At 44.7% G+C, this 14,765-nt stretch overlaps 1 protein-coding gene across 1 annotated transcript in view; it reads right to left on the bottom strand.

Annotated features, from left to right (window-relative positions):
- Dyrk1a (dual specificity tyrosine phosphorylation regulated kinase 1A) overlaps positions 1 to 649 on the bottom strand; it is a 132,513-nt gene extending 131,864 nt beyond the window's left edge. Inside the window, exon 1 of the mRNA XM_070030673.1 lies at positions 593 to 649. The gene's annotated coding sequence lies outside the window, so the exon portion shown is untranslated. The remainder of the gene's footprint in view (positions 1 to 592) is intronic.
- Between the last annotated feature and the right edge of the window lie 14,116 nt (positions 650 to 14,765).

Below are 14,765 nucleotides of genomic sequence, written 5' to 3'. Positions count from 1 at the left end.
CCCGCGCCGACTGCGGCCCGGGGAGCGCGCGGCCTCCCGCGCCGCCGCCCAGCCCCGCGCTTCCGCGTCGCGCGCCCGCAGCCCCGCCCGCGCGGGGGAGGGGGCCCCGGGAAGCCCACCCCGCGGCCGCGCGGCTCCTCACCGGGGTCCGGGCCGCCGCGGGCCGCGGCCTGCGCGGGCGGTCGGGCCGTCCTTGGCCGGGCTGGCGCGCCCCGCGGAGGTCGCGGCGGGGGCGGGGGCGGGGGGCCGCCTCCGCGCGCCAGACATGGCCGGGATTCCGGACGCGGCGCCCGAGCCCGGGGAGCCCCCGCGGCCGCCACCTTGAGCCTGGGATCCTGGCCGCGCCCGCGGTCGGGCGCCGGGCGACGCGGGCCGAGCCGGCCTGCAAACTTTCCAGGCTGCGCACGCCCGGCGGTGCGGCCCCTCCCCGCCGTGCGGGGCGCAGCCCGCGACCTCCGTCGGAATGGCCCCGGTGGACACCCCCCCGCGCGGCCGCCTCGCGTGTCCCCGGCCGGCTCCCTGCTCGGCTCCCCCGCGCGCGCGCGCGCGCGCGCAGACTCCGCGTCGGTCTCCACGTTCTTGATTTCCCCACCTGGCCTACACCATCGAAACTCTCCATTCCCGGTCCTCGGCCTCCGTCCCGAGGGGTTGGCCCCCCGGCCCCTCGGCCCGGCTGGAGGCTGCGGGGCCGGGCGTGCGCTCTCCAACCCAGGCATTAAAACCCAGGCGTTCTGCGCTGGCTACTTTGTAATTAGTGGAGAGCCACTGGCTAAAAACCGAACCAAGTCTAAAGGAGGGCGTTTAATTAATAGCCCAAAAAGGGTGGGTGTGCATACATATTATCTTACACCAGAAGTTATTCCTCGGGAATGGTTCCTACGCTGGATTTTTCCTGCCTCTTTTTTTGCTCAAGCAGTGCACACACAGTTGCTACAGACACCAATCTTACAAACTCTTCTGCGTGAAACTGATGGTAAACTCTGACCTCTACCCCAAGCAGGATAAGGAAAGACACTGGCTTAAATGATTTCAGCAAAAGGTTCCCTCCTACAGTTACTAAAACATGGATACATTAAGACACCCGTTCAAATTAGCGCAGGCCAAAAAAGAAAAATAAAGGTAAATAGCTTGCTCCAGAATGATTCTCCCATCCGACAAAGTTGCCCTCAGTAGCAAAAGTGCTTTCGGACTGTTGACATTTTTTTAATTGCCCGGTTAATCTAAGTAAAATTCAATCACGCCTGTAATCCTAGCCACTCTGGAAGCTGAGATCTGAAGATCAAAGACCCTGTGAGAAGCTTATCTGCAGTTAACCACTCAAAAATCGGAAATGGAGCTGTGGCTGAAAGTAATGGAGTGCTAGCCCTGAGCAAAAAATGCTCAGGGACAGCGGGACAGCACCTAGGCCCTGAGTTCAAGCCCCACACCAGCAAAAAAAAAAAAAAAATTGCTAAAATTCATATTCAACTCAGTTGTTTAGAAGGAAGAAGTAGCCAAGAGTTGTCCCAAGAAGTTACTTACTCCACCCAAGCACAACCATCTACCTGTGTAACCCAAGCCATCTTCCCTCTTGCTTTCCACTCTCCTAACCAGGGTGTCACTCTTAACACACCGTGCAGTATTTACAGCCTTTATCACTAGATTAAATTGGAGTCAAACACGTATTCGGTGGCAATGAAGGAAACTTGCTCTATCTTTCTGGATAACCTGGACAGCATATAGAACAGGCTGAGATCTGAGGACCATGGTTCAAAGCCAGCCTGGGCAGGGAAATCCATGAGGTTTCTATCTCCAATTAACCACCAGAAAACCAGAAGTGGTGTTGTGGCGCAGAGTGGTAGAGCCCTAGCCCTGAGCAAAAGAGCTCAGGGGCAGAGCCCAGGCCCTGAGTTCAAGCCCCATAACTGATCAAAAGAAAAAAAGAAAAATATGTCCTCATGGTCAGTCAGACCAACATAGAAGGCTGGCAGGGTAAAGCAGAATCTTGAGAGTGTACATATTCACACAGAGAGCATTGCTGGGCTTCTATACAGGGCTGCTCCATTTCTCCCCAGGGTGACAGCATGACCCAACATTGATCAATGAACTGTCATGTCTGAGTTAGAATGCTGTTAAATGGTTTTATATAGGCTTCACCTAAAAACAAACCTGTAAATTGTGGCTGGCACTGAATGAGTGAACACGTAGGCATTCTGGAACAAGTGCAGTTTAGTGTTAGCCAGGCTCAAAAATTAAAGCCTTGATGTCATCTGGAACCCTCCCATTGGATTCATGCACAGATACATTTGTTCACAGAAGCAAAACTGGAAAAAAAAAAAAGACACCACCACCAAAAAAAAAGTCATAGATTTCACTTTGCCAGCCATTCTAGAGCATCTCTTAACTCTGAGTATCCTTGCATCATATTATATAGAAGAGAACACAAATCAGAAGTCATTAAATGACATACCCACGGTCACACCTCTAGTAAGTGGAAAAGACAAGAGAGACATCAAGCCCGAGTACAAATGTGAACCCCATATACTTTCTACCATACCAAGGGGAGGGGAGATTGCTTGGAGCTGGGTTCTTTACAGCAGTAAATCAAGTTGAAATGAGGCCAGGAGGGTAGACCCCAATTCATAGTGACTAGTGTCCTTAGGCAAATTGGAACTAAAGACAAACAGGTATAGGGAAGACCTGTGTGTGATGACACACAGCAAAACACTCTATGAACCAAGCAACACCTGCGCGTTGGAGGCGCTAGGAAGGAGGGCTCTTTTGAGGCCATAGGAGAGAAACAATGGGTTTTAACCTTGATTGTGAACTTCTACCATCCACAACTTTCTGATATGAATTCACATCTAGTGTGTAATGCTTTATTAGGGAGGAAAAATGCACAGATCCAACTCAAGATGGTGGCTTCTTTTGACTGTTCTACATCCTTAGTGATCACTCTTGTTGAGGCACTATTTCAAGCCAATTAAGTTTAGGAGTCCCAATTCCACTGGGGGTTATAAACCATTCCAGGGACAAACAAATTAATACTTCTATCTTTGTCCCTCACTGCAGGTAAGAAGGTGGGTACACACACAACAACTAAAATTCCTCCTTGACAGTGGGCCTAGAATCTGACACTCTGCCCTTCTTACAGACTTCTAAGCAAAGGCCCTTTATATAAATGCTGATAGTTCCAATTTTTAAATTCATGTATGAGTCAGGCTGTAGTGACTCACCCCTGTAATTAGCTACTCAGGAGGCTGAAATCTGGGGATCATGGGTTGAAGCCAGCCTAGGCAAGAACATCTGTGAGACTATCTCCAATTAAATACCAGAAAGCCTGAAGTAGAGCTGTGGCTCAAGCTGTGGCTCAAGCTCAAGCCTTGAGCACATACCAAAGCTCAGAGACAGCACCCAGTTCAAGCTCCTGAGTTCAAGCCCCAGAACTGGCACCAAAAATTTTTAAAAAATTAATTTATATAAAACAGACTAAAAAGGGGCTGGGAAGGTGGCTCAGTGGTAGAGTGCTTGCCTTACGTGCCTGAGGCCCTGGGTTCCATTCCTCAGCACCATACAAGCAAAAAGAAAAAAGCTGGAAGAGGCGCTGTGGCTCAAGTGGTAGAGTGCTAGCCTTGAGCTGAAGAGCTTGAGGGACAGCGCCCAGGCCCAGAGTTCAGGCCCCACAACCGGGCCCCCCCCAAAAAAAAAAGATTAAAAAGAAAGGCCTTATACAAACAGACGAGAAGCATTCTATGAACCAAGAAGTAAATAGTTGTTTACACCTGGGGTCCAAAAAAATTTAAATTAAAGCAAATTACAATTATTACAGTTTTACAATATGGAAAACAATAAAAATGTAAAAATTGCTCATCAAGATCACCTGTGTATTTTTTGTGTGTCTAAAACTAGAGCTTGAACTCAGGGTCTGAGCACTGTCCCTGAACTTTTCATTCAAGACAAGTGTTCTACCACTTGAGTCACACTTCCAGTTCCAGCTTTTGTTCAGGTTCATTGGAGATAAAATTCTTACAGACTTTCTTGCCTGAGCTGGCTTCAAGCTAGGATCCTCAGATCTCAGCCAGCTGAATAGCTAGGATTACAGGCATGAGTCACAGGTGCTCAGCTCTCCCAATATTTTTATTTTATTTTATTTTTGTGGGTCCAGTCGTGGGGCCTGAACTCTGGGCCTGGGCACTGTCCCTCAGCTCTTCAGCTCAAGGCTAGCACTCTACCACTTGAGCCACAGCACCACTTCCGGCTTTTTTCTTTTTGCTTATGTGGTGCTGAGGAATCGAACCCAGGGCCTCAGGCATGCAAGGCAAGCACTCTACCACTAAGCCACCTTCCCAGCCCTCTCCCAATATTTTAAGATTACTTAAGAAGTTGTTTTAGAGCTGGCACTGGTGGCTCACGCCTGTAATCCTAGCTACTCAGGAGGCTGAGATCTGAGGATCGCAGTTCAAAGCCAGCCCAGGCAGGAAAGACTGTGAGAATCCTATCTCCAATAAACCACTAGAAAACTGGAAGTGGAGCTGTAGCTCAAATGGTAGAGCGCTCACCTTGAGCTGAAGAGCTGAGGGACCTTACCCAGGCCAAGAGTTCTAAGCCCCACATCCAACAAAAAAAGATATGGCCAAGATATGGTTCAAATGGTGTCTTGTTTTTTTAAACAAACAATTTTCATTTCTTTGCACTCATTAAGCATGCTTATCAATATTATATCTTGAATTATAGTTAACATTTTGTTTCCCTGTGATATTAAGATAAAGGTTAAATAAAAATTGCTAAAGTGTGCGTTTTGAACTGTTTTGGCATATCTTGAAGCAGTATGCTGTAATATTTTGGCAGAATATTAAAATAAACTCAAATTTATATATTAATGCATACATATATAATGGCATCCTCAAAATTAGCTGGATGAAGTATAAATGTCCTAATGAAACTAAGAAAAATAATTACATCTTGCCCATGTAATTGTAACCCCTCCATACAGTGTTTTTCACAATAAAAAAAAGAAAAGAAAAAGAATTACACATGTGGAATTAACAGTTTGGTAGGAGGCAAAGATTTCTACAAAGGCTAATCCTCCAAAGATTCATTAGCTCAATACTTCTTGGATTTATTGGGTTTTGTCTTTTAATCTAAGTATAATATTCTTACAGTATTAATATATATACAGTTATAGTTACCATCTTTAACATCTTTCAATTATATTTGTTTCAAAATGTATATTTATGTGGCTATAGTTATATTACTTTATTATATTTACATTATATTTACTATAAGTACTTTTAAGAGAAGGATTTTAGATGTTTGTCTTTGCCTCTTAAAGACCATATCTGGCTTGTTATGTACTGACTTGTATTTTCTGGTTATGCTTATGCTGGGGCTTGAACTCAGGGCCTAGCATTCTACCACTAAACTACACCACCAGCCCTGTTTGATTTTTTTTGGGGGGGGTCCAGTCGTGGGGCCTGAACTCTGGGTCTGGGCGCTGTCCCTCAGCTCTTCAGCTCAAGGCTAGCGCTCTACCACTTGAGCCACAGTGCCACTTCTGGCTTTTTTTCTTTTTGCTTATGTGGTGCTAAGGAAACGAACCCAGGGCCTCAGGCATGCAAGGCAAGCGCTCTATCACTGAGCCACCTTCCCAGCCCCCTGTTTGATATTTTCAATGAAAAATTATTTCCTGCTGTTGTTTCCCATTTCCCCCCATCCTATACAGGTTCTTTACAGTACTAAGCTTTAAGGGAAACTGTCTGGTGTTTTGGATCACAGCAGGAAATGTTTTTTTGGTTTTGTGTGTGTGTGTGTGTGTTTCTGAGTTTAACTTGAATGGAACTTCTTTAGTGCTATTACAATGGGAAAAGTCAAAAGAAAGTCCTAGTGTCTAGCTACAGTAAGGGTAGTGATTACCATGAAGCTAGCTAGTTTTGCTACATCTGAATTTCTCAAACTGAAGTGTCTTCTCACTATTGATAGCTCACCCAAGCTAACATCCAGTTTGACAAACTATGAATTTGGCCATTCTCATTGAACGGAGGTCCAGGCAGGTCCGCTGAGTGGCAAAGGCTGATTATATTCCAAATGCAAAACTAGTAGCTTTCTATTACTTGCAATGCTAGCCATTTAAGTGTAGGATTGAAGAGCAACAACCCATTCATGAGAGAGAGCAAACACATTTGTCCATTCCTAGGTCTGGATTTCATTCCAGACTCTTAAAAGCAAAACTCAAGCTGGGCACCAGTGGTTCACCCCTGTCTGTATGCCTAGCTACTCAGGAAACTGAGATCTGAGGATGGTGGCGTGAGGCCAGCATAGGCAGGAAAGTTCATGAGACTCTCATCTCCACTCAACCACAAAAAGCCAGAAATGGAGCTGTTGTTCAAATGGTAGAGTGCTAGCCTTGAGCATAAAAGCTCAAGGACAGTGTCCAGGTCCTGAGTTCAAGCCATCGGACTGGCAAAAAAAAAAAAAAAAGTAAAAGCAAACTTCATTTATTATATCTCTCTTCTTACTATATAACCTAAAAAGCATAATGACTAAGCTGGGCACCAGTACTTCACATCTGTAATCAGGAGGCTGAGATCTGAGGATCACGGTTTAAAGCGAGCTGGGGCAGGTGAGTCTGTGAGATGCTTATCTCCAATTAATCACAGAAGAAGCCAGAAGTGTTGCTCTAACTCAAGTGGTAGAGTGCTAACCTTGAGCAAAAGCAGCTTAGAGTTCAAGGCCCAGGACTATCCCCCCCCCCAAAAAAAAAGTATAATGACTAAGACAGAAGGAACTATTAATCCTGTTTTCTCAATAATGACTACTTATTTTCAAGAAAAGCATATGCTTTAAAACTTCATGTCTGTAATTCTAACAACAGGCTGAGCTCTGAGGACTGCAGTTTGAAGATATCTCAGGGAAGGAGATCCATGAGATTGTGGTGTTGAGGTGTGTGTGTGTGTGCGTGCTAGTGCACTGATAATAGGGCTTGAACTCAGATTCTGGATGCTGTTCCTGATCTTTCTTGCTCAAGGCTGACACTCTACCACTTGAGTCACAGATCTACTTCTCACTTTGGGTGGTTAATTAGCACTAAGAGTCAAGTGTTAGAGTGCTGGCCCTCAGCAAAAAAGCTCAGGAACAGTATCCAGGACCTGAGTTCAAGCCTAGTACCATATAGAATACAGAGGACTAAAATAAAGAGTCTGGGCCTCCTCCTGGCCTCCTTGACTCTTTCTTCTTTTGTCCTACTCCTCCAGGCTGCAAAGGACCCTGGCAAACATTCAGTGTTCATCATTGCTCACTGAAAAGCTTACGCGGCTCCTCATTGCTTTGGGGGTAAGATTCACACTTGCATGTTTGCCACTCAGGTCCTACTGTGAGTGGATCTGTCTGTGGTCTCTGCTGAGGCTTGCACAATCTACGCTCCCAGAACACAACTAGTTATTTCCTGTCTGCTGGTCTTCCCCCTGGGAGACCTCATTCCCTTGCTGGAGCACTTACCTCCCTGTGTTTTCCTTTTCTACCTGTCAGGAGAAAAGGAAACATTTCCAGGGCACAAACCTAGTTCCCAATTGTTTTTGGCGTTTTACCTTTGGCATTTAACCAGTACCAGCTATATCCTGGGCAATACAGAAATACTTTTGAAAGAACCAATCATGATTGGATTGAAGAGCAGCAAGAGTTGGATGCGATGGGCAAGCCGCTAAAACCAGGAAATGGGTGAAGCCAAGTGGGCTGGAAGGGGGCTGGCCTCTGCTTCCCTGTCTGAGGAAGGGGGAGCTTCTGTAGGAAAGCTGTATGGCCCAGGGCTGCCGAGGCCCTAGCACAGCCAGGGGAGATGCCTTCGTGGAAGATTGGAGTGGCAGCAGAGAACCGGTCACCTGATGGTGACACTGAACCCTTCCTCGTGTCAACGCTTCTTTCTTGCTTGTCTAGCCGGGAAGATCCAGGTTGGAGGAAAAACTCAAGGCAGATACTGAGAAGTAGAGACCAGTGCCAGGGCTCTGTGCCTTGCCTGTGGACAGGAGGAGTGCATGCAGGCCTGAAGCTCAGGCTCTGAGTTACCAAAGCTGCAGATGCTGTGACTGAGGCCGGCTTGGCCGTCCATTCCTGCAGGCTCTCGGGGGCTTGGTGGTTAACTGGAGATAAGAGGCTCATGGGCTTTCCTGTCTGTGCTGGCTTCCAACCCTGATCCTCAGATCTCAGCCTTCTGCATAACTATGATTTCAAGCACGCACACATCTTTTTCACTCTCCCATCTTTTAATGTTCGATAGAATGGTAGAACTGGCACGCCTGATAGAGAGTAGGGATGAGAATTGAGGGAGAAAAGAACTTTTTTTTTTTTTGTCATAAATTCCTTGTATAGGTGATAGCCTCGAAGTTTGTCAAGACAAGCGTGACTTCTCCGACGCTGATAGCTCAGCCTTGCGCTTGCTATGGGGCACTCTACCACTTGAGCCACGGCGCTGCTTCCGGTTTTCTGGTGGTTAATTGAAGAAAGAATCTCACAGACTTTCCTGCCTGGGCTGCCTTTGAATCACGATCCTCAGATCTCAGCTCCTACGTAGCTAGGATTACAGGCGTGAGACACTGGCACCCGACAGTGTCCAGGTTTTTATTGGTGAGATAAGACCTCACAAACTTTTCATCCAAGCTGGCCTGTGACCGCAATCATGACATCAGCTTCTCCAGTAAGCTAGGATTGCAGGGATGAGCCAGGATGCCCAGCTTAATTGTTACTACTTGTCTTTCAAAGGGTAAACAAACATTGTACATCATGTAAGCATGTTTTATCTTTTAAGCATGTTTTAAGCATGTTTGTATCTTTCTAGATTTAATGTATCAAAGTTTATTTAAAACTTATTAAAGATTGCCATTTTCATCAGACTCGTTCATCTGTAGCATTCCTTGTAATGTTTGTCTATCAGTTATACTAGTCTCATAAAACATATATACAGGGCTGGGAAGGGGGCTCAGTGGTAGAGTGCTGGCCTAGCATGCACAAAGCCCTGGGTTCAATTCCTCAGTAACAGAAACAGAAAAGGCCAGAAGTGGCGCTATGGCTCAAGTAGTAGAGCACTAGCCTTGAGCTGTAGAGCTCAGGGACAGCACCCAGGCCTACAGTTCAAGACCCACGACCAACAAAATAAATAAAATAAATAAATTATACACACACACACACACACACACACACACGCACACGCACACACGCACACACACACATACACACACAGTTCCCTTTACCTCCCCCATCAACTCTGTGAAAGTATTACATAATATCAGTATTGTTTCTTTCTTAATTTTTTTTTTTTAGTAAATTTACCTTTGAGAGAGATTATCTAGATTTGAAGTTAGCTTTTGGTTGTTGTTGGATTTTTTTTTTTTTTTTTTTGTCGGTCGTGAGGCTTGAACTCTGGGCCTGGGCGCTGTCCTTCAGCTCTTCAGCTCAAGGCGAGCGCTCTACCACTTGAGCTACAGCTCCACTTCCGGTTTTCTGGTGGTTTATTGGAGATAGGAGTCTCATGGTCTTTCCTGCCCGGGCTGGCTTTGAACCGAGATCCTCAGATCTCAGCCTCCTGAGTAGCTAGGATTACAGGCGTGAGCCACCAGTGCCCGGCTGTTGTTGGTTTTTTTGGCATGGGGGAGGGCAGTTTGGAATTTGAACTCAAGACCTCACACCTTAATTCTTAAGGTGTTCTTAACTCTTGACCTAGGCCACAGACCTAGGACTTTTATGCTTTATTTTTCAGATAGGGTTCTGTGTTTTTGTCTGTGGCTGACCTCAGACCACAGTCTCTCTCTTCTGCATTCTCCTGTGTCACTGAAATTATAGCACAGATTACCACACTCGCTTCTTTGTTGAGATGGGGAATTGTTTGTGTTTTCCTTACCAATCTCTGCCTCCAGAGTGGCTAGGATTACAAACATATATATATATATATATATATATATATATATATATATATATATATATAGCCACACCCACACCCAGCCTGGCCGGAAGTGTTTCCTAGGGACTGTTTCTGATAAGAGATTCCATTTGATATCACATTGCTTCTTGTGTCAAAATTCCTTAATGTGATCTAACCTGATGTAATTTATTGAAATAAAGTTGTTCTTAATTTCTATTAATTAGCCTATTGGTATCTGTAGGATCTGTGGTGATAGCTTGGTTTTCTTTTCTTTTCTCTTTCTTTCTTTCTTGCTTGCTTGCTTGCTTGCTTGCTTTTTTTTTGTAGGTCTGAGACCAGGGCTTGAACTTGGTACGGGCTACTTTCGCTCATTGGCTAGCATTCTACCAACTGAGCCACACTTCCAACCCTGGATAGCTCAGTTTTCATGTATGGTATTGCCAACTGTTTTTCTTTCCTTTACATATAATCAGCCTTGTAAATGTCAGCAGCTTCTGATCCTGTTGCTTTTCTCTTTTGTTTGTCTATATTTACACTTCATTAATTTCTGCTTTTATTTTTAAGTATTTTTCTTTCCTTCTACTTTCTTTGGGTTAAATTCTTATTTTTCTAGTTTTTTTTTCAGACATAAGTTTGGATAATTGAGTGTTAACATTTCCCCTAGCTTACGCTTTGCAGTAATGAATTCCACTCTTACGCTGCTCTAGCTACTCATGCTGATATATTTCAATTTTTGCTAGTCTCACCAACTTTGCCGAGGCTGGACTCAAACCAAAGTCCTCCCAATTCCTGACTCCCCTGGAGCCGGTTGTAGACATGTGTATCACCACACCCAGCACTCATCTATCATTTTGTTTTAGATGAATTTGCCAAAATATGGTAGAGCACTTGCCAAATATGTACAAAGCCTTGGGTTTGTTCCCAAGTACAAAAAAATAAATAAAAATTCCAGACCAATTTCATTTAGCTAACATTAAAAAATTATTGTTATTAAAAAGGTGATGTACGGAGGAGTTACAATTATAAGTCAGGTAAAGAGGGTGTTTCTTTTTGGACCAAGTCATCCCTTTCCTCATTCTCTCCCAGTTTTTCCCTCTCGTCCCCACCCACGAATTGTATAGTTCACTTTTAGCATACTGTTTAGTGAGTACCATTGCTACAATTTAGCTAGTATTTTTAGTGCATAGGACTTTCTATCTTTATGCTCTGAAGCTACCATTGTTCTTTGATTTCAGGTGTGACTGTGTGCAACAGTGCATCATTGGACCAACACATACATGCACACACACACAAAACAAAACTACCATATTACCCCACTAAACTACACATAGGAATGTAAATTAACACAGGAGAGACACCTGGACACCCATGTATATAGCAGCACTATTTACAGTAAAGATAAGGGACTAGCTAAGGTACCCAACAACTGATCACTGAATAAGGAATAGATGGAAAATGTCCACATGGAGTATTTTATTGTTCATCCATAAAAAGAATGAACTTAAGTCATTTGCAAGGAAATGGATTAACTGGAGATTATCATGTGAAGCAAGACAGGCTCTGGAAGACAAATGTCACGTTTTCATTCATATGAAATACCTAGACCTGAAAAACATGTATCATAAGAGTGGAAGAGTAAACACTGCAGGACATTAGACGTGGAAGAAAAGGGCAACAGAGGTGAATATTAGTGAAACACATTATGTATAAATGTTTAAAAATAGCACAATGAGGGGCCGGGAAGGTGGCTCAGTGGTAGAACGCTTGCCTTGCATGCATGAGGCCTGGGTTCGATTCCTCAGCACCACATAAGCAAAAAAGAAAAAAGCCGGAGGTGGCGCTGTGGCTCAAGTGGTAGAGCGCTAGCCTTGAGGTGAAGAACTGAGGGACAGCGCCCAGGCCCAGAGTTCAGGCCCCATGACCAGACCCCCCCCAAAAAAATAGCACAATGACCTCTGTATATCATTTTTATAATAACAATAAAACATTTAAAATAGTACCATGAAACCACCAAAAACTTTAATAAGGAGGGGGAAGAGGGAAGGTGGCATAGAAAGAATAATGGAGAGGGGTTAAATTTGATCAAGGACATTATCTGTATGATGTATGTCACAATGAAATCCCTTGTTACTATTAATTTATGCTAACACAAAAAAATTAAAAATAACAGAGCTTTGTGAAGCAGCTAGGTAAAAAAGTTTGTATAAGCCAGATGCCAGTGGCTCACACCTATAATCCTAGCCACTCAGGAAGCTGAGAGCTGACCAGAGCAGTTCCAGCCAGACCCAACAGGAAAGTCCATGAGATTCCTATCAATGATTAACTACACAGAAAGTAGTAAGCAGAGCTGTAGCTCAAGTGGTAGAGCATCAGCCTTGAGCTAATAAACTCATGGAAAGTGCTCAAGTCCTGAGTTCAAGCCTGAGAACTGGTACCCAAAAAGAAGTGAGAACAATATTCTTTCTGTATACACAAAGCTAACTTTCTATTAGAAAATGTTTCTTGGGCTAGGAATGTGGCTTATTGGTAGAGTGCTTGCCTAGCATGCTTGAAGCCCTGGGTTAGATTCCTCAGCACCACATAAACAGAAAAAGCTGGAAGTGGTGCTGTGGCTCAAGTGGTGGAGTGCTAGCCTTGAGCAAAAGAAGCTCAGGGACAGTGATCAGACCCTGAGTTCAAGCCCCAGGACTGGGGGAAAAAAGAAAGAAAGAAAGAAAGAAAGAGGGGCTGGGAAGGTGGCTCAGTGGTAAAGTGCTTGCCTTGCATGGATGAGGCTCTGGGTTGGATTCCTCAGCACCACATAAGCAGAAAAAGCTGGAAGTGGTGCTATGGCTCAAGTGGTAGAGTGCTAGCCTTGAGCTGAAGAGCTGAGGGACAATGCCCAGGCCCAGAGTTCAGGCCTCACGAGACACACACACACACACAAAGAGAAAGGAAGAAAGGAAGAAAGGAAGAAAGGAAGAAAGAAAGGAAGAAAGGAAGAAAGAAAGGAAGAAAGGAAGAAAGGAAGAAAGGAAGAAAGAAAGAAAGAAAGAAAGAAAGGAAGGAAGAAAGAAAGAAAGAAAGAAAGAAAGAAAGAAAGAAAGAAAGAAAGAAAGAAAGAAAGAAAGAAAGAAAGAAAGAAAAGAAAGAAAGAAAGACGGGAGGGAGGGAGGGAGGGAGGAAGGAAGGAAGGAAGGAAGGAAGGAAGGAAGGAAGGAAGGAAATGTTTCTTGCCAGGCACTGGTGGCTCACACCTACAATCCTAGCTACTCAGGAGGCAGAGATCGAGGACTGCTGTTCAAAGCCAGCCCAGGCAAGAAAGTCCATGAGACTCTCATCTCCAGTAAACTACTCAGAAAAAGCCAGAATTGGCACTGTGGTTCAAGTGGTAGAGCACTAGCCCTGAGCAAAAAGAGACTCAGGGACAATGCCCGAGTCCTGAGTTAAAGCCCCAGGACTGGCAAACAGAAAAAAAAAAGTTTCTTTTTCAAGCACAAGTAATAAATTTTATTCACTACTAAATGTGAAAGACAGCTGGGTGCCAGTGGCTCACACCTGTAATCCTAGCTACTCAGGAGGCTGAGAGCTGAGGATCATGGTTCAAAGCTAGCCCAGGCAGGAAAATCTGTAAGACTCTTATCTTCAATTAACCACCAGAAAACTGGAGGTGGTGCTGTGGCTCAAGTAGTAAGGCATTTGCCTTGAGCTGAAGAGTTCAGGACAGCACCCAGGCCCAGAGTTCAAGCCCCTCGTGAAAGACACACATACACATACATATAAAATATTTAAATGCTATTAGAAATTTATAATTTGAGGACAGGTAGTCTCAGTAACATAAAAAGTCTCCCCAAATTATTTAAGCATAATTTAATGTGAGAAAATGATCAAAAGATATTAAGTTAACAAGCTAATTGTAAAGTTGAGAAAGGGAAAGAAGGAAGGAGTGGGAGGGAGGGAGGAAGGGATAAATGAAGGGAGGAAAGGAGGAGGGGAAGAAGGAAGGGAAGAGGGAAGAAGAAAGAAGGAAGGAAGGAAAGCAAGCAAGCAAGCAAGAAAGAAACAAAGAAAAAAAAGAAAGGAAATGGAGGGAGGGAGAGAGGGAAGAAGGAAAGGAGAAAAGAAGGAAGGAAGGAAGGAAGGAAGGAAGGAAGGAAGAGAGGAAGGAAGGAAGGTAGGAAGAAAGGAAGGGAGGGAGGGAAGGAAAAAAAGCAGGCAGACAAGCAGGCTTGACTTACAATAAGTCCTGAAGGAAATTTGTGGAGCCAAGGAAGATAGCCAAGGCCTTGACCAAGAATTCCAAGAAATGTCTGTAGGCAGGGGAGAAGGACTAAAAGTGTCCAAAGAACAGATTATTTTTAAAGATTATTATATATTATTATATCATATATTACTGCATATAACAGATTATTTTTTATTTTGAAGACTTGCAAATTGAATGGCTGGATTCACTGCAGAAGAGAGAAGCAAAGTGATAAAGCCACACTGCTGGTTACAGCTGGCATTTCTTACACATTTGGTGGGGCTTTGGATATTACAGCTGATCGTCCAAGATGGTCTTTCCAGGGGGGCTCGGCGGGGCCTCTAGTCCTGATCCACATGCCTCTGTGCAGCTCATCAGCTGCGCCACAGCAGATACCACTGCTCCACCGGGCCTCAGTGCTCTCATTCTCATCAGCCCTGGGCTGTTTCTCAGTCTACAGCTGCTGGGGCTCAGCCCACCATTTCTGCAGGCTGAGCCTCCTCTCCTGAGCACCAGGTGCCTCCTCCTGGGTTTTTTTGTATGCAAAGCTTTTCTCTGCCCAATAAAGCTTGCAAACAGCCTCCAGTGATCTTCCGAATATTACTTTTTGTTTGTTTGTTTGTTTGTTGGTCCTGGGGCTTGAATTCAGGGCCTGAG

This window comes from Dipodomys merriami, unplaced genomic scaffold (genome assembly GCF_024711535.1).
Source record: "Dipodomys merriami isolate MVZ:Mamm:240054 unplaced genomic scaffold, mDipMer1.0.p SCAF_2, whole genome shotgun sequence".
NCBI lineage: Eukaryota > Metazoa > Chordata > Mammalia > Rodentia > Heteromyidae > Dipodomys > Dipodomys merriami.
The sequence above is the reverse complement of the archived record's forward strand: the minus strand, read 5'-3'. Positions and strand labels throughout refer to the sequence as shown.